This window comes from Anas acuta, chromosome 2 (genome assembly GCF_963932015.1).
Source record: "Anas acuta chromosome 2, bAnaAcu1.1, whole genome shotgun sequence".
NCBI lineage: Eukaryota > Metazoa > Chordata > Aves > Anseriformes > Anatidae > Anas > Anas acuta.
Window position 1 is genome coordinate 64,093,521 of NC_088980.1, and position 20,664 is coordinate 64,114,184.

The window sequence follows — 20,664 nt, forward strand, 5'->3', positions numbered from 1 at the left end:
CCTCGCCTCGCCTCGCCTCGCCTCGCCTCGCCTCGCCTCGCCTCGCCTCGCCTCCCTCCCTCGCCTCGCCTCGCCTCGCCTCGCCTCGCCTCGCCTCGCCTCGCCTCGCCTCGCCTCCCCTCGCCTCCCCTCGCCTCGCCTCGCCTCGCCTCCCCTCGCCTCGCCTCGCCTCCCCTCGCCTCCCCTCGCCTCCCCTCCCCTCCCCTCCCCTCCCCTCCCCTCCCCTCCCCTCCCCTCCCCTCCCCTCCCCTCCCCTCCCCTCCCCTCCCCTCCCCTCCCCTCCCCTCCCCTCCCCTCCCCTCCCCTCCCCTCCCCTCTCCTCTCCTCTCCTCTCCTCTCCTCTCCTCTCCTCTCCTCTCCTCTCCTCTCCTCTCCTCTCCTCTCCTCTCCTCTCCTCTCCTCTCCTCTCCTCTCCTCTCCTCTCCTCTCCTCTCCTCTCCTCTCCTCTCCTCTCCTCTCCTCTCCTCTCCTCTCCTCTCCTCTCCTCTCCTCTCCTCTCCTGTTAACAAGCACTTATTTGCCTGTCCTGATGCCAGCCTTCCTTCTATATATCTTCCCCCAAGCTAAAGAAGAATCACACACTCTACTAAGATGAACCTTCTAATTTAAGTAGAAAATTGCAATTATTTTGCCAAATCCTCTAATTAGCAGATGGTTATTACTGCCATTGTGGGTCAGACACTGCTCTCAGTACACTAATCCAATTATTCTCAAGTGGGACAGAGAAAAGTAAACAAATATGGTATTTCTCTTTCACTCTCTTGTAATCAAGTGGAACAGAGTAGGGAAGGAAACGAGAAATGTAAAATCCATGTTAAAATGTTTGACACTCTGGAAATGTTTTGCTAGCAAAACACTCAGCTCAGAAAAATCAGTAACTTTTAGACAGAGCATCAAAAGTACTTATTCTCATCATAATAAATTTGACTGAGGTTCATGAATATCTGGTACACATATAATGTTGACCACAACTGACATAGGGTATGCTCTTCAAGAATTTGAAAAGCCCTTCATTAACACTGAAGTAATCTAATTAATTATATACCTCCTCAAACCGATGCCACAAAAACACAGTCAGAGATATAATTTTAAAGACCTGCCATTCTCAAATAGGAAGGCAGTCTGAATACTAAAATAGCCAAAAGGATGGCAGCTTTTGAAATCTTGTCTACCTTTGTGCTCACGGAAGAAAAGGCAGATTGGTAGTTTTTTCCCCTCCTTGGAATCATCAGAAACAGTTTCAGACAGTCACAACTTCACTACAAACAGAATCACTTCAAAATGGCTCACTGCTGCAAATGCCACGCTGTAGCTAGCTCACGTGGGACCTGTAAACATGCACACATCAAGACATATGACGTACACTAAACTAGGTTTATCAGGATTTGCATTTCCCAGGAAGCCACCACAAGTTTCATTTCTGTATCTGTAAATGACTGGGGTATGCAGCACTGAACATGGTTTCTGCCTGTTGTTTTACACCAAGTGTCTTCCATGGATTTCCTCCATTCCCACCATGCTGCCCCAGGTCACAAAGCTTCCTTAAGCTCAAAGCTGCATGCAAGCCTGATAAGCTCTTCTGTCAGATCTGGTTTGTGTGGTTCCCATGCCTCAATGTTCCTGTGAAGGTCTGAAGTTACTCACAGTCCAGCTCATCCATAGAGTGCCCTACATTTCTTTGGCACGTCATTCAGTAATGCTTGAAAATGCCTGGGAGCATCCCAGGCACCTCTGAACACTGCAGCGTGAAGCAATAGGGAACTTCAGTATCCAGATGCACAGAGTTAACCTCAGCTTCTTGGCCACCACACATTTCAGTTATATTCAATTCCAATAGGAACTGTCCATCTAAAACTCTTGATGGGCTTTGACAGTCTTAAAAGGAAAGAGCATATGCCTGTGCACATTAACATACAGCTGGGGAAAACACAGTATCCCTGCTGAAGCACATACTGAAATAACAGAAGATTGGAAGAACTAGGCACTTATATGGGCCTGGATACTACACAACCACTTTATGTCTTGTTATTACTATAATTATTTCTACATCACTAGGACTGCTGTAGCATGTAGCACAATATTTTACTTGTTAGAGGCTTCTCATTGCCTACTTCTGGGGCAGCAAAAATCAAAGAAGAAAGAAGACTGAATTATATGTCTCATTCCAGAGTCAGAACCTGAAAACAGAAAACTACTCCCATTATGTGCTCCATTGCTTTTACTTCTACTCAGTGACATCTAATCCATAATTCAGTATAAAAGCGATATAAAATATGCATATGTTTACACAACTAGAGCTAAAGCTGTTTTACAAATGACCAAGAACTAGAACGGTTTTAAAATTATATAGCTAAATTAACAGATTAAAATAAAGAATAGTAAGAACTAGAACATATAGAATTTTATGACTGTCCAGCTTGTTCCAATTTACTGTGCTATACAATATCTTTTATATTTATATATATATATAGCCCTTGAACAAGCTTTTTTGAATGGCTCACTCCCTAAGTTGAGTGATTAAATGTTTCTTAATGCATTTAACCTCAGAGTAATTGTTCACATCAATCCACACCAAGCATGTGCTGCCAAAATATAATTTCTGGGCTACAAATCTGCTTTTTTTTTTTTTTTTTTTTTTTTTTTTTTTTTAACTAGAAAGAGGAAGGTAATAAAGAATTCATATGACCATATATAAGTATGTGATAATCATGCAAATATACATGAGATACTCATTTATGCCTTGTCTTCCTGCTATCTTCATTCAGCATCTATCCTTTGTTAATTAATTTACAAGTAGTATATAGTCTGCTGCACGATTCTTATCTCCAAGCACTGAGCATGGGTTCACTTCCATTTAGGATTTAGCTCTACAATTAAAAGACATGTAACTGAACAGCTTAAAAGCTTTAAATGGAACAATGATGCAGAATGGGGCCAACTTTGGCTTTTATTTATAACACCAGTGTTACCCAACCTGGAAGATTTAACAGGGAATACCTAACCATAACTGCAAGCAAAATGTGACCTGAGATATTTGGAATAAAGATGTAAAGCAAAGTCAAATTTGATCTTAGGTGAGCAAAAATCAACTTCTATTTGTTGCTTCATTTTAACTAGATGGCATTGCTTATTTTAAGTAACTATTTAAAAAAAAAAAAAAAGAGAAAAAAATCACACAGAACATCTCTAAAGGAGACTGCAAAATAAAATTAAATGAAATCTTAGCTTAGTGCTGCTGTGTGTGTAGCCTGATTTTAAAGTAATCTGTGCCTTCTTTATCCTCTCCTATCCTCTCTGCTTGGCTACAGAACAGAAGAAAACCTCAGAAAATGCCATGAGTGAATGCCCTGGCCCAGCTGCCTTCCTGAGACACCCAAACGCAAGTGCTTGCAAACACAGTTAGGTGAGGACCTATTGGTTGTCTCTTACAGTTTCTTTACTATGGAAGTTATTCTTTGGGCAAATACAAGGCTCCTGTAGGTATTTTACTTGATGCAAAAGTGCTGAAAAGCCAGTGATGAACCACCCCACCTCTCCTTTGTGTGCTCTGGCCCTGACATGGGTAAGGTCTTTTCCAGCTGTTTATTCCTGAGGTGAACATGATACCATCAACATCTGTCTGAGGCATCCCTGCCAGGAAGAACTGCAGACCCAACTTGGGTAGCGTCAAGGAAGCTGCTATCTGACTTAAATTTTTTCCCACAATATGTAGTAAAGAAAAATGAAATAAAATCCTTCATGGGTGTACTCTGAACAAATCTCAGAGCAGACAGTATTGAAAAAATGGAAAACAGCCCAGGTTTTAGTCAACTACAGTGGACCAACTGGCTGGAAAGGCTACCCAAGGCATGAAAATGATCTTATGCAGATGGTCAGAAGATGCAGGTCACTGTGCTCACATTGGTTCAGGTTAGTTTCCAGTTTTTAAAATCTTGCCTACTGCTTGATTTGTTTTTCATAGACTTAGTCAAATTTAATTAAAGTGGTGTTTGGATTTAGGCATTCCACCATAGTATTAGCTACCCACTCAGTGTAGTGCTGCTCTCGTCAGAGACATACTGACTGGTTTACACAACACTTGCTGCTTCTCCACAGAAGGGCTGATTGGTCCCATGATGCTTGTGTGCTTTCTGATTTGCAGCTGTTACATTTCATTAACAGACAGCTAAAATTGCCTCAGTGGCTTCTTCATATTACTTTTTCTCATAAGCAGTTGGTTCGATTACCATGGGGATGCCACAGAGTCAGGAACAGGATGAGAGGTGGCTCTTGAGACTCTCTTCCTAAGTAGAGGTAGTCCCATTTCAAAAGACTTTGGGAAACACTCCCCTGATTAACTACAAATGGAAATGACTAAAGGTCATTTGGAGACTAATGTGACCAAAGCATTTTCGTTATTCAAGCATACTGAAAGAGAAAACATCAAGCAAACAATGACCAGCATTTTGTAAATAATTTCCACTCTGTTATTCAACAACATAATTTGTTCTTTTTTTTTTTTTTCCAGTTATCTTCTCTAATAAATGTATGTGTATTTATTTGTCTTCTCTTTTACTTTAAAATGGTCTTGTCACCAACTGGGTTGTCCTAGATATGCAAAAGAAAGCCTCCTGGCTTCACCCTATTTTTATGCAGGTTCAGGCCTGTTGTCATTGGAGGCAACGAGATTTTTACCAACAAGTTTAGCAGACAAAAAGTGCACTATATCATCTGCTGCGGGAAGGTGATATAGTAAAGGACAGAGCTCAAACACATGCATAGATTCTAGGGAAAAAAGCAGGACACGAGCATATGTACGTTCAAGGTTATACAGAACTAGGAGGTGTTAAATGAACTGGGAGATTCTTTACCCCGGCTGGTGTAAGACAACTCTAACATGAATCTAGGGCTCCTGACTATTAGCCTTCCTACCCGGCTTCTCCGCACCACAATAGACATTGTCAGAGCAACAGAAAAAGTACTTAACTTAGCACATACCTCAGCACATGTGTTTGGAATAGCTTTTGCTTTGTTCATCTTAAGCTACTGGGAGTTCCACTGCAAGTATGCACAGCAATTTATTCATAATATGCATACCAGTACCATGTTTGCTCTAATACTAGTCAAGAGAGAGCTCTGCTTTTCTGCAGATACTTCTGGGTTTCATTAAATAGCACAATCCCCTCTTTTGTTTCTGCCATTTATCTGTGGGGTAAACTATGATTGGGCATATTTTTAATTGGTACAGAAGGGGAGCATCTCAGATCTCCTTCTCTGTTTCTGTTCCATCCTGAGTATTCTCAGCACTCAGTTTTATGGTCCCTCCTTCTAGCAGTGCAAGGAAACCAAACAGACCAATATAACTTATATTGCAGTGGAGGGCATTAAAGGTGCTCAGATACACACTGTTATTTCCTGGATGAAACCATGTTACCAAGACAACAAATACCACACACAAAAGCCACTCTCTCTCTCAGGGCATTTAATTCCCCAGATAAATCCTGAAGATCACGATCAAAACTTATTTTTCTCAGTGGTCATTTTGCATGAGGAAGATGCCACAACTACCCTGAAGAGCCCAGAGCCCAAGTCAGTAAATGAACCAGGAGACAAGGACTACATTGCAAATTTTTTACCTTTCCACTGGCAGCAGGAGCTCAGCTCCTCTGGAGATCCAGGTTTAGGTCCCAGCATGTGGAATGGCCCATGGGAAGCTGCTCATGGGTTCCCGAGTGATGGGAGGTGGTAGAGGGGGGCTGACTCACGACCTTCTGCAAGAGCAGCTCACCTAATTCCCTCTTGACAAACCCTCTTGACAAATCCAAGAATCCTAACTAACATATCTTGATAAAAATTTAAATTCATTTTATATTTGTTAATTCAATGGTACCAATTCAAGTATCAGCTGTGTGAGTTCAGAATGTGCGGACACTATGACACAGGTGAGCCATGACTTGATCTGAACGCAGTCACTCAAACATGGGCAACTAAACCAAGCCAGTCTCACAACCCTTGCAGTGAAACCAGAAAATGTACTAATCTGCTAGACTAACAAATGGGGGGACTTTGATTGATTTCATTAGCTACTTGCAGTGCATTCTAGCCTACAGGAGTGTTGTCTGCACATTAATGCCAGAAACACCACAGTGTCACTGGCCTCTCATTACAGCACAATCCCTCTGTGGATTCTGATGCAAAAAGTCAACATCAATATTTAGAGGTATCTGCTCCAGATTATAAGATTTCTGGTGCACAAACATCACATCTAAATAAAAAAATAGTGCATGGACTTGGTTACTACAAGGGATGGATACATGTGCTAGAGCTCCTGCATCAGTGCTTGCCAACATAATAGACTCCCATGTTATAGAGAGCAACAATGGATGCCTGACTGCAGGGCCATTTTAGATCTGTCACAACATAAGATGAGTAGCTGTCACTGATTGCACTCTTCTAAGTTAGAAATCACTATATGTGAATTTCCTCTGATCATCTTCACTTTTGCTCTGAACAAGAAATAGCAGTGGTGTTCTGTGAACTGTCAAGACATCCAACAGGACTGTATGCTGTATACTGGCACACACATACACCCAGACATTTCATAAGCATATATAGCAGGGGTTATGGTCCTACCCTATACATCTGCAGAGAATCATATGCAACATGGATCTGGTAGAGGCCACTGCAAGCTGTAGTGAATTACCCTGTTCTGGCAGAAGAAAACCATTCTTCATACCACTGAGTTCCCCTTCTAGGAGGGACTAAAGCCATTACAGCACACCCATTCCTGGTTGTGGTGGTGGACTAAGAGCTCATAGTAATATAGAGTAATAACTAGAGCTCACAGAGTAATCTATACAGGAATTACTCCCAGTAATCCCAGAGGAAAGAAAAATAAAAAAAAGCATCTGTAGCAAAAGCTGAATGAGGTTACAGTGACGAAGAATTAGAATTATCTAGTTCATAAGTAAATAAAAGCCAGAAAAGATTTATGGAGCCCTTCAGTATCAGATCATCATCAGAGAAAATATTTGTACTGCAATAGGGGATTTACAGGTGGCAGGGGTTACGGTGGTCATTTGTCCGCCTCGTGAAAAACAAGACCAGCTATTTATTGTACAATCTAGATACCCCTTGCTTTTGACATTGTTTCTTTCAAGATAATTAGGGCACCCATGTGAAACTTCAAATAGTGTTAATTCAAGGGCTGAATGAAACATGATTCAAAGAACAATTACTAAGGCTTGCGCCTCACTGGTATCAAACACTGCAAAATGTCATCTGTTTGTATAATTCAGAATCTTGTCTGGTTTTGTGCTCTTCCTATAAAATGGAACAGGTTCTTGAAAACAAGACATAAAACCATAAAAATACAACCATTTTCTCACTTTCATCCCACTTTTTCATCACTTTCAGAAATGTCCCAACTAAACCAGGTGAGGATGGCCAAAGCCTCACCCTTATGAAAGCTACTGAGAAGACCAAGAAAACAAATTTTCACTGATCAGTAAGCACGGGGTATCACACAAACAGTTCTAGACACCATTGCACAGCCTCTATACAAATCTTGAGATTAACTGGAAAATCAAAAGCAGTAACTTGTGCCACTGTTCCACCCTGTACAATACCTGTCTCGCACTGTGCCTCACTGGGAACGCGCAGAAGTCCCACAGTGGTTCTGCATTCACTTGTCTGCAAAGAAACTTCCTTCTCTCTCTTTGGGGTTGGATCCAAAACCCAATGAATGAATGGCCTGTTGACTGCCATTCAGTCCCTGACAAACACTAAGAGGCTTGGGAAGCTCTGTCCTGACTACTGACTAGAGTCAGGTAAAGAGGAGATGCAAAACTCTGTCACGCTGTACAAAATGCTGAAGATCTCAAAGGGACAGCGCTAACACACTCAGGATTGTCCCTACACCACCAGCAATCACTGCTCTCACTCATGTTTCACACTTGGGGACTGATTACCTCTGAAACCCTTGGATTCTTCACCTGCTCTTTCTTGTTACCCTTCAGAAGCATCTCTCTCCTGAGGCAACATGGCTTCCTTATGAACCGTTAATATCTTCTCTCCTTCCTACCTCCTCCTTTTCAAAGCAAATGGAAGGGTGAGGACAGACAAGGATCTTACATCTATCATAAAATCCCAAATTATTACCGTGAACAATTTTTCAGAAATTCCCATTCTGATCCTTTCCTTCCTTGCAGATGCACATTTGGTGAAAGGTGTTCTGAATATTTTGGAGTCAAGACTGAACTTGTAAAAGGATGCCAAGTTCATTGCCACTCTTTCAAACTCATCTCACAACCTAAAACTAGAACACTCAAAGGTAACCCCCGCCAGCCAATGCCTGTTTTCTCACATCAATTCCTGTATATTTCTAGCAGCAGTAGTGGCTCCCTTGTCTCTCTCTGCCCTCGTTTACAACTTCTCTACCTGCTTGTAACTTCAGCTAACTTTGGTGATGGGACATAAGATCACGAAATCGTTATGCTTCTAAAGTTTGGAGAAACTAGAAGGCTGGCTAGAGAAAAGTGATCCCAATTGCTGTTCCTAGCCTCATGATTAAACAGCAAAAGATCCAGGAAGGAGCAACCCATATGAAATCAGGTTTTGTAAGTTCTGTTGTACATGGAAATATAGCTTTGTTTCTTTACCCAACACCTATAAACAAAAATCCTCAAGAAGAGATGATGTGTCCAGAAGCCACTAGCTGGTAAGCAAAAAACAAATAAACAAACAAACAAATAAAAACCCTACTGCTCAGGCATTTCTAAACTTTAGTCCAAATGACATTTAAGTATTTAACTCACAAACAACTACGTATTTTTTTAACTAATGCTTAATATGCCTCTAGCATATTTTCTCATTAGATATGAAATTGGGAGGAATGATAATATGACTACTTAATACAGCCTTGAATCTAAGCCCATGAAAACCAGAGGGAATTCAACAATCATTTTACTGGGCTTTCTATCAGGTTCATAAAGCACACAAGCTATTAGTTTTGAAAATGTAAGTGCCAGCATACAAGTGTAAATGAAGTATTGATTCTTCATGATGGCAATAGAAAATTCATGGGCTTCCAAGTGTTTTTAGGCAGAACTTAAATATATAAAAGGCTGTGAGGGTGTGTTTTGAGCACATGTTCACATACTGGAAACATTATGGCCTGCAGACACAAAGTTTACTACTGTGAAGAGCTGAGCACCTACTGAGCACTACAACCTTCTGTTTGGAACAAAGGCCCTCAGAAGGGAGATTGTGCAGCTGGCAGAAGCCTTTGTAGGCTGTCTGCATGAGCAAAGGCTTTTGTCATTCAGTGAATGCCTGCCAGGCACCCTGCACCCAGTGAAGACGGGAAAAATTCATCAGCTTCAGCAGAAGGGAAAATCATATCCATTGTCAACTATTTTCAGCACAAATCCAAGTCATCTTCAGGCAGCACCATTTCTGGGCACTCTTTGGACCTTGCCCTGAGTACTGCTTATCTATGCACTTTCAGCTGTCAGCCCCATGCTGCTGAGGCATTTATGATGAGCACATGGAGACCATGAGCTTTCTCCAGAACTAAGGGGGGTGATGGATTTGTGTTTTTTAGGTTCAAGCAGTACCTAATGGCAAATGTAAACTCCTAGTAATTTCTCTTTTAAAATAGGCAAATAATGCTGTTGATTAAGTTGAAAAAGTATGATTCACCACAGCGAAAGGCTGATTTTTACTGCTTGTTTTGATAAACAGAATTGTTTGTGTTGCCTGATTAACTTGGAGAGACTCACAGAGCTCTGAAGGTACTAAGGACCAAGAATGTTAACTTAAAAATTAAAACCTTTTAAGGACAACCAAGGTCTGTTTGTTCAAAAATCTACATGCACATACTCATTTGCAAAATAAGACACTGAGGTATCTCATTCTTAAGCCTGGCAACATATACCCACTACCCTAACAATAGCAAAAGGAATAGCTAGCGATGTTCAGTGTCACTGATCTATTCTACCATTACTTTATGTAAAACTGTAGAAAGGGCTCAGAAAAGTAGATTGAACTTGCTATAATGAAAGGAACATTTTGTAGGTAATAGACAACTCAGATGCAGTTGACAACAGAGAGTACTGTATCTTCAGCCTATACAAATCAATGGAAACCAAAGTAAGTCTTATAAAGTCTCCAGTGTTTATACAGACACTGCAATGTCTGAAAATGTAATTAGTTTCAGCAAAGCAAACTACAAATATTCAAAAATACATTCAAATATTCAAAAACATTGGGATCTTCAAAATAGTAAGTTGAATTTCCATTAAGAATTCGAGATTTTTTTTTCTCTGCTGCTGGTTTCCATGACATTCTTTTGCAGTCACATGGGATTTTTAATAATCTTTTGTATTACTGGAATCCAAGACTCTCCCTGAAGAAGTTGACTTAGCGAGCAGCAGTTCTGAAGGAACTACAACACACTGGTGAATTAACAAAAAAAAAAAAAAAAAGAGGAGATCTGGTGAAATTGCAATCAAGTCCCAGTACCTAATAATGTATAGGGACTGGGATAGATTAGCAGCAGAATTTGTAAGAGAGCAGAAGTTTTCTCTTTTCACCAAAGGCTCTAATCATCATCTCTGGCTTTATCTGCCAAGCCTCTTGGGTCTGTCTTGGTAGCCAGGTGTAGCTCTTACTGAGTGAATAGAGCTTCTATTCAGTTCTATGAGATCTCTCATGGTAACTAAGGTAGTTATCTGCTTTAACTCTTTCCTGTACTTTAGCTCATGTGGCTACTTACATGGGCACTAATGAAAAACAATTTGATTTAAATAATTCAAGGATGATCGGCAAGGCCACATTAAATACTTGTGTAGACATTTTAATTCAAAACTGAATTGGCCTTAATGAATTAAAATAAAATGAATGAGTTCATAAACTGAGTAAACATCCATCCAAGAGTTTACAGTGATATAACTAATCAATTTCATATTTATAGTTGAAATAATTCAGAAACATTTTCCCAAGTTAAAACATATAAACCAGCCCTAGTACAAACAAGACTTAGATAAAAATTTCTTAGAAACAACCATTCTTTGTCAAACTATCTTTGATTCCCAATTCATAATCTGTTTTTTCCTGATAAACCTCTGAAAACAGGGCCCTTCAGATTCTCTTTCTAGCAACTGTTTATGATTCCTCTACATAACAGCCCAAGCAGCCCTAGAAAGAGCTCACAGCTAATGGCTTTGTCTGGGTGACTGCCATCCCCATTTCAGATCCCAGTGGATCTGGGATTCTCATCCCCACTGCCAATACCGCATTCATCTAGCTGTATGTGACGTTTTAATGTATTTCACAGACAATGTAAAAAGGGCAACTACCCTGATTAAAAAATCCTATCAGATTACAGCCATTGGGCTGCATGTTTGCATTATCATAACTACTAATTTTCCAACAAAAATACGGGTCAGACATCAACCAGGTCACTGATGCAGTAGGACTTGGTCGATGTACTGTCATGCTGGCTGGCCTTGGGTATTCCTGCTTCATTTCCTCTCCTATGGGAAACACTGAACAAGAACAAAGCTGTATTCTAGGAATAAAACTCCCTCAACAGCATCTCTGAGCAAAGACATCTAACAAATTTCCCATTTGGAAATCACCCAGCAGCAGTATCTGAAATGCATGGTGGGTTTTTCACGCTGCTGTTCTGGGAGTGAGATGGCCATGTTCATCTCCAAGCAAGCACAGGTTACCAAGTAGATTCCTTCAGCCAGAGCACCTTAACTCTGCAGGGCCATGAATGAGCTCTGCTGAGTCTCAAGACGTGTGCCTGCATGATACAGATTACTGACCATTAACAAATGTGTGTGGTAATATCCAATGGCTGTTTCTTTAATGGAATAATGAAAAAGACTCATGGCACAAATTCCTTAAAAGCCACATCCTGAGACCAACCAGCATCCTACCGGAAAGGGAAAGAAAGGACCACTTGGGGTGATAAGGGCTACCTGGTGCAACTATTCGCCTCAGGACTGCCTCCATCAAGAAAGAAAGAAGGGTGATTGTTGTGGGAGACTCTATCCTTAGGGGAACAGAGGGCCCTATTTGTCGGCCTGACCCTACCTGTAGGGAAGTCTGCTGCCTCCCTGGGGCCAGGGTCAGGGACGTTGCCAGGAAGCTTCCCAACCTGGTACGCCCCTCTGATTATTATCCTCTTATAGTCCAGGCGGGCAGGGACGACATTGAAGACAGAAGCCTGAAGGCAATCAAAAGAGACTTTAGGGGGCTGGGACGGTTAGTGGACGGAGCAGGAGTGCAGGTAGTATTTTCGTCCATCCCTACATCGACAGGGAGGGGTACGGAGAGGACGAGGAAAGCCCACCTGATAAACACGTGGCTCCGGGGCTGGTGCCAACGCAGAGATCTTGGGTTTTTCGACCATGGGGCAGTTTATTCAGCACCTGGTCTGATGGCCGTAGACGGGTCCCTATCCTTTAGGGGAAAAAGGATCCTTGGCCAGGAGCTGGCGGGGCTCATTGATAGGGCTTTAAACTAGGTAAGAAGGGGGATGGCGGTGAAGCAAGGACTGTTGGGGCTGTGCCAGGGGGAACAATAGCAAGGCTGGAGGATAAGGTAATGGCCCAGCTGAAGTGCATCTACACCAATGCACGCAGCATGGGTAACAAACAGGAGGAGCTGGAAGCCATCGTGCAGCGGGCAGGCTACGACTTGGTTGCCATCACGGAAACGTGGTGGGACCAGTCTCATGACGGGAGTGCTGCAATGCCTGGCTATAGGCTCTTCAGAAGGGACAGGCAGCACAGAAGGGGTGGCGGTGTGGCTCTCTATATTAGAGAGTCTTTCAATGTTGCAGAACTCGAGACTAGGAATGACAAGGTTGAGTCCCTTTGGGTTAGGATCGGCAGGGACAACAAGGCTAGTGTCCTGGTCGGGGTCTGCTATAGACCGCCGAACCAGGATGAGGAGACGGATGAGGAGTTCTACAGGCAGCTGACAGAAGTTGCGAAATCTTCAGTGCTTGTACTCGTGGGGGACTTCAACTTCCCTGTCATTAATTTCATTAATTAATTAGTCATTAATTTCCACGCTTCAAATGAAATCTAAAAATAAAAATAAGCTAATAATGTATTTATTATTAAATGAAAACTTTCTAAAATAATCATTAAGGACCCAGTTTGATGAAGACTCATGATGAAGATTCATGAGTCACGGCAATAGCGGGTAAAGATATACAACAATTTTTTACACAAGAATAAGCTTCTTCCAAACACGCTTGTTCTCCCTCCCCCAAACCAGATATTCTATTATTGCTGATTTGTCAGTAAAACACTTCTGAAACCATCTCCAGTTCAGGTCATTCTCTAATCCACATAACGGGAAGCTTATGCTATTAACAGCATCTCTTCTTCAATCCTCAAAATTTGCAGTAAATTCTCTAACAGGTTAATGGTGGTATTATATCATTTTAAAAGGAATGAATTGTTGTAGAGTTATGTCGCAGTATTACTGTTTGGGCAGCCTCATATAATCTTCACAGCAGCTGGAAATGTAATTAGCATAAAAACCAAAGGGCTTCATTAAACATCCCTTTCCTGTAAGATGGGACACATTTAAGGGCCTTGTCTCAAACATTCCATTAAAGCTCTACGCAGAGCTGGTGTGGGACTCCAACCATCCCAAAAGCCATTTTCAGTCCAGCTAAGCAATGTCCACTTCTTAAAACCTGGAAATGTTATGCAGCAGCCCTCGAGAAGACACATAAATCCTGCTCTGCAGTGGAATAAACACTCTTGGGGGAGTGATTATATTCCCCATTTTTGATGGAAGCTTCCTTTTCGCAATTCAAGTCTAAAAACAGACAACTTCTGTAACTGCCTTCTTTGTGCAAACCATAGCCACATCTTCTGAACATAAATGTGCATTTGCGTTCTTTCAATGCGTTTAAAATGCTGAATCTAAAAACATGGATAATTTATAATTCCAGCAATAAAGAAGCAAGTGTCACTCAGGCTTTCCCTTGCTATGAAGCGCTTATGCTTTGAGCTAATTGCAGGTTTGAAAATGACCATTGGGTTTCAAAATCTCTGTGGATCTTTGGTTTGGCAGCACTAAGCAGATGCACGAGCTAGTTTTTGCTCACTTTACGGAAGGGCAGAAGGTTGAATTTTTAAAAGTTGCCTATAGTTTTGAATGAATTCTGGTGCAATTTCTGGGCAGCTTCTCAAAAGGCAGTAAAGAAATGCTAGTGCAGGCAAAGAGAAGCCGTAAGCCTTTAGAGAGCCATGAACCTTGTAAAGCCTTTAGACCTAGGATATTGTTTCTTTTTTCCACTTTAAAAGTTAAGAATACATAAAACGTGCAATTTTGGAACAATGCAGAAATAGAAATTTAAAATAGGTTTTAATTGTTTATTCAGACCCTGAGGGGAAGCAAAGTAATATTTCAGCACTTAAAAAACAAATATTTTCCTGTCACAAAGTGTCTTACAACACAGTTGTCCTTGTTAGCTAATGATGCAAACAAAAATACTGCTTTCACAGTCTAGAAATAGGGAGAATGACCTTTGTGGAGAGATGTCAAAAGCCCAACAGACACCTGGACAAACCGACTCAAAGTTCACATCCAGATCAGCTGCCTAAAAGGACAGGCAGAGCGGGGAGGCAATGGGAGATGAGGTAAGAGCAGAGGGCGAAGGGGTGAAGGGGATGCAGGTCTTCAGGCCCCCACACTTCTCCCATGGTTTCCCATCCAAGCCTATCATCTGAATAACATGCCTCACTTGACATTCAGTGTTTTGCATCTGGAAGCACAAGAGGCAATCATTTACAAACAGAAGGGAGCAGGATTGTTTAAGGGCAGCACTGGCAACAAAACATCATATTTCTGCTGCTTGGAATATTCTGGAAAGTTCAAAATATTTACCTATTGTGGTTAGAAATCATCAGCCATAGGAATTAAAATGATATGGGGATCGTTTATGAATAACAGTTCATCTAATTGCGCAGATTTATCACATTTTGTTTTCTTGTATTAATTAGAAACATCGAAAGCCCAAGCCTCTAAGTGTTACTAAATTTAAACAGTCCCTCTGCTGACTGGGAGATTTAACTTACATAAACACATTGCCATATGAACTTTTACATAGCGCTTTTATAAAAACCCTTGTTGGAAAAACCAGAGCAATAAGGCTTAGCATGAAAAAAAAAAAAAAAAAAAAAAAAGCATTTGAGTATAAAACAAATGACTGTTTTAATATATATCTGAGAGTGGGGAAGCTAAAGGTTGCATGAGTGAATTTAGTATTTAGTTTTGGCACGCTTCATTTTCTTTTAGCAGTTTGAGCAAGACTGATAGTAAAGTAACTGGAAGAATTTGCATGCCCTCCTAAACAAACAAGCTGAAAAAATCCAGATGCTCCATTTTGTGGCACTGTCTACATTACTGGGCTTCAGTCTTTAAATCCAGTGCACAGACCTCAGCTATTCAGCAGAGCAACTGATAGCAAGAGTGTCATCCTCTGTACAGGCAAGTATTAATGGAGTTTTAAGGTCCTTGGGTAGCAGGGCAGTCCACCCACTTGCCCTGAAAGTCCCAGTTTCTCAGCCCAAACTTCCCCAGTCCAACTGATCATTTCTGGCTCATGCTGATTTTCATCTCGACTCTCCTGATATTCTGATCTACTTTGTTTAGTCCCAGTCTTTATTTCTATAAACTCCCTAGTCCTACACCTTGCAACAGGTGAACACCAATCTCTACAATCTTACACTAAACAAACAAGGCTTTAAATGGAGCAGGAGCCAGACTCCCCCCTTCAGGAGGCCACCCCAAGCCCAAGGCTGGGAAGCCACTACCATATCTGTCTCTGGCCACAGAGTAGGGCACGGCTCACTAGCTCACCCACAGGCTTTGAGGATGGGAGCTGCTGCACTTGAGCAGTGATCCTCACTGCCCTGTGGAAATAGTTTTAATTATTTCTACAAGAAGGATCTGGGACACAAGTAAAGGAGGTTTTGAAGTACCTAGAGGGAGTAGAATAGCTGCGTTTAGCAGATTTCCTTTTCTCATGTTAGTATTGCTGATTATTTGAGACAACCCTCCACTTAGCAAAAAAGCTGCTGTCAAGCTTTGTTCAGACACTAGACTTTCTCTGCTATCTATTCAGGATGTGCCTGTGTACCTAACCCAAATGTTGTGACTCCCTCGTCTCTTCTACTTACTACTGAGCTTTCTTCAGACCTCTTAATTTCTCATCATCTCCTGCTTCCCATTTCTCAGCCCAATCAGTTTCCTTCAGGTACAAACTACAAGCTGCTTCTTTCCTCTGCCTCAGCGCCGCAACTCAGAGCAACCCAGGGAGCATGGATGGGGGAAGAAGAAGGCACCAGTTCTTTAAAATAAAGGTCATCAGACATCTGAAATGGGAAAACAAGGCATTTTTCCTTATCTTGACTTCTGCAAGTAGCTAGAATATATTTTTTTCTGTAAGGTTGCAAGCAGTTGGTTCTTGATGAATACAAGGATAAAAAATCTTCAATAACATTTCAAATAATTCCAGAACCTATCTTCCCTCTAGCTTCTTTTTTTCAGAAAACAATGTATACTTCCTCCTCCCAAACAGCCAAGAAATGACATTTCACTAGCACAGGTACAGCGGTGCCATAAAACACCAGTACACTCAAAAAACTGTTTTCAAATTCATATCAAGGCAAGAAAAGCAAGATCAAGGTATTAAAAATGATGACAAAGGTCTAGTTGAGGAGACAGTCAGCTTTCCTTCCTGCTATATGCCTTGCTGATTATCAGAAAGCCTGATGTGGCTTTAAAAACATTGTGCAGCCTGCTGGAGCCATCTCAGCTGCATCCAGCTAAGTGCTCAGGCAAAAAAAAAACAACACTGTTTTTTCCTGGCTTCTGTCATAAGACTGCTCCACAACAATTAAAAGAAACAGCCTCCTCAAGTAATATAATACTATCAGCTTGACTGTGCTCCTAAAACTTTATCATATTTGCTCATTTATATATGGGACCCTCAGACCCTCCATGGTAATAAAGGTCTCCACACTTTCTGTGCAAGATAAAATTGTAGAGGGGCACAATCACCTCCATTGACCTGCTGGCCACTCCTCTCTTGATGCAGCCCAGGATGCAGTTGGCCTTCTGGGCTGAAAGCATGCACTGGTGGCTCATGTTGGGCTTCTTGTCCACCAGAACCCCCAAGTCCTTCTCTGCAGGGCTGCTCTCACTGTGTTCTTCTCCTGTTTGTGTTCCTGCCTCGTATTGCCCTGATCCAGATGCAGCACCTTCCACTTGGCCTTGTTGAACCTCATTAGGTTCACAAGGACCTAATTCTCAACCTTGTCCAGGTACCTTTGGATGGCATCCCTTCCTTCTACGACGAAGTTGCTTAAATCAAGCCCCAGAGCTGGTCTCACCTGATGTTTACCATCTCCAACAATAGACTCTCACAGAGTGTGATCTTTTCTGCCTGCTCTTGTCACTGCAAAAAGCCTAACGGTGATGCTCACAGACTGACCAACTGTAAGGTAAATGGCATTAATGTCTGTGTCAAAAACCATGACTTGCAGCTTCATGACTAAGTCAGCACCAAGGCAATATCAGATTATAAACCTTTCTGCATAGTTACTACAAGGATATCAAAACCAACACATGGTAGTAGCAGATAAAGCTGTGTATGATGTGTAAAAGTGTATGAAGCACCCTTTAATCTTCTGCTTGTCAGTGACAATGCACTAATGAAGATGGAGGACTTGTTCAAACATAACATTCAAACATTACAATCTGAGCAACGATATGCTGCAGGGAACCATATATAATAAGCATAATGTTAAGGTCCTCTAACAGCCAAACTACAGGTCTTCTACCTCATCTTATGCAATTATCAGGTGTCAGAAAACTTTTCTTATTACTCAAAAGGTTTTTTTGCTCACTGAATACAGGACTGTATTTTAAAGCATTCAGCTCTGAATAAATATTCCTTAGCACAAGGCTTTTAGTCTGATAAAGATATGGATGTAAGACATTAGAACTTGGAAATCTCAAGAAAGGGCAACCTTTCAACTTTAAATATCAGCCTGACTCTCTCTTGCTTCTAGTTCTCTCCCAGGAAAAAAAAACAAATTTAAAAAACAAACAAACATTAATTTCAAAGGAACTTTCAACAGGTAAGGTCATGTGTTTTGACCTTACTTTCAACATTTAACATAATTAAATCTACTGTTGCAGCAAATAAGAGGTTAATAAAATACTTATATTAGTATTTATTTTTAATAATTACTGATGTTCTATACAGGTAGGAAAGCTTGGATGCATTCCTGCACAACACTTAATCAGATTTTTTTTTTTCCCAAGCATCGTAGTTATTGGTGCACTAGAAGAAAATAAGCCTGTATTAGGAATTTTCATGCTGGTTCCAATTATGCCATCTCATAAACTTGTCCTTTGTAAAATTTATTGTAAAAAATAATTATATCTTCTCAGTGAGATCAGAGGTATTAGACTGGAGCTCATGGAAAAATGTGTTGAAAAATGCTAGTTTTGTGGGTGAAAAATCTTTTGTATTACACATATTAGGTTCAACCAATGCTGCTGAATTGACAGAAAGGGGTCTCACAGGATCCTGCTGGATTTCTGTTCCCCAGGGCTGCAGAAACTGTGGAGTCCCCAGCTCCGGTATGGTCCAGAAGCACATATCTCCCTGTGCCTCCTGCGGGGTGCTCAGCAAATTTGACATCTGTGTAAATTTTGCTGCAGTTATTAGTAGGGGAGCTGACAAGAATAGCAATTTTGCAGAGCAGCTGCAGGATACTGTTGGCTTACTAGAAATGGATTTATTTTTTTTTAATTAAAAAAAATGGAGAGGAGAGGAGGGGGAAGAAAAAGAAAAGGTTTTGGATTCATCTAAGATCAAACTCTGTACCTCAATCAACAAACTGGATACCCTTCTTTTAATTTAGTTCTTCAGACACTGAAATCCCTCTTATCAGGGGAGGAAATATGCTGGCTTGTCTGGTAAAGCTTCCTTCTGCTCTGAGAAAAGGAAATACGTGTTTTTACTCTGGTTTTAATCACTGTATACTTTCCACATGTTTTGGTAATTGGGGAAAATCTACATACCAGCTATTGCAGTGCCCAGAGCAGACTAGGCAGACATGTTCAAGCCAGATTCAAACTAATTGGCCTAAGCACAGCAGTACATGTATATAGCTCAGCCCCAGCTCCTGGAATTAGATAAACCATACAAACAAATACTAGGGAGGCTTTTGCAGCCTGTGGTATGTCCTGTACTGCTGTGATTATGCTACTAGCTGTAACCAGCCAGTCCAGAATGCTGCAAAACTAGCTTCAAACTGGTTGTGACAAAAGCATCCACATATCCAATGCTCCTATGAGCACTATGGTTTTCATGGAAATCCTGCTAGGCCACACTACAGTTATGACTGATACAGAATATGAAAGACAAGCCACTTGTTTTGCATATCATTTTAGCAACAATACCTTCGCAGCTGTCAAGTCAAAAATATGATCACCACTCAGAGTAAAATAGCTATCTATTCCAGTTCATTATTTTTTGCCTGAAAAATCAGGGAGCAGTTTAAACACCATACATAAAGAGCACCTTTAAGTCTGAATGAACTGCAAACTCTTATTCCACATTTAAATTTGCACATGAATTTGCACTTAACGACATGAGACTTCTTGTGTGATTATGGTCCATTTTCATGAGTACAGGCTTAAGGGTGTCAAAAACTACACTCCAGTCCTGCCTGAAAGCTTCTACTGTACATAAACAGGTCAGAGAGGAACTGAGTTGTAAACCAAGACTCTTTTGTCACTGCTTTGTTTCTAGCTCCGGTGAGAACAGTAAGAAATCAGAAGAAAATTCATCTTTTCTCACGGACAATCCAGACTTGAAACTTGCAGAAACACGCATGCTAATTACTAGGCATCATGGAAGAGCAAAGAAAAGAAAAGAACTCTTCTAAAAAAGTAATGGAACTTGAAACCAAACACACCAGGTACAAAATTCCAACACATGAATCAGTGCCCGGATTTGGGATTCTTGCTCACAACAATTTGCAACATAAAAATATGTATTCATAGTTTTCCGTATATATAAAAATATAATTTAAAAGTCTTAAACCAGGAGCATTAAATACAGTGGCGGGAGAAGGGATGTGGCAGGAGGACAGATCTGTTTTTCTCAGGAAACAAGTGACATATCTTTTTAGCCCAAGGGAAAAAATAATTTATGGTTATGCAATTTACTCAACAGAATGTCAACTCCTTTGCCATCTATTTTTCTTGCTCCCTTGTTAGCACTTACAGAGTTTGAGTGTAGCTATATCCTCCACTTGGCTTGTCTTTTCATGCTACCACTTCTTTTACCCACAATTTGCTAAATCAATGTATGAGATTTCTTCTGGGTTACCCTCTAGCTATAACACCAAAACCTGAAAATACAGCTTTGGCGAGCTACTGGTTTAATTGTAATGCATGAGAGGTTGCATTCTTTTTTTTTTTTTTTTTTTTAAAAAGACAGGGCTGGTAATGAAATTAAAAATTACTTAAAATCAGAGAAATCTCTCCCAGCCAAGCTACAAACTTCAAAACGTGTATAAATTGGGGCTGCATTAACAGTTTTCAACCTTGTTGAACAAACAG

The 20,664-nt window shown here is 41.0% G+C and overlaps 1 protein-coding gene across 7 annotated transcripts in view; it reads right to left on the reverse strand.

The window, feature by feature from the left end:
• PHACTR1 (phosphatase and actin regulator 1) overlaps positions 1-20,664 on the reverse strand; it is a 319,696-nt gene that overhangs the window by 117,005 nt on the left and 182,027 nt on the right. The gene's annotated exons all lie outside the window — the stretch shown is intronic.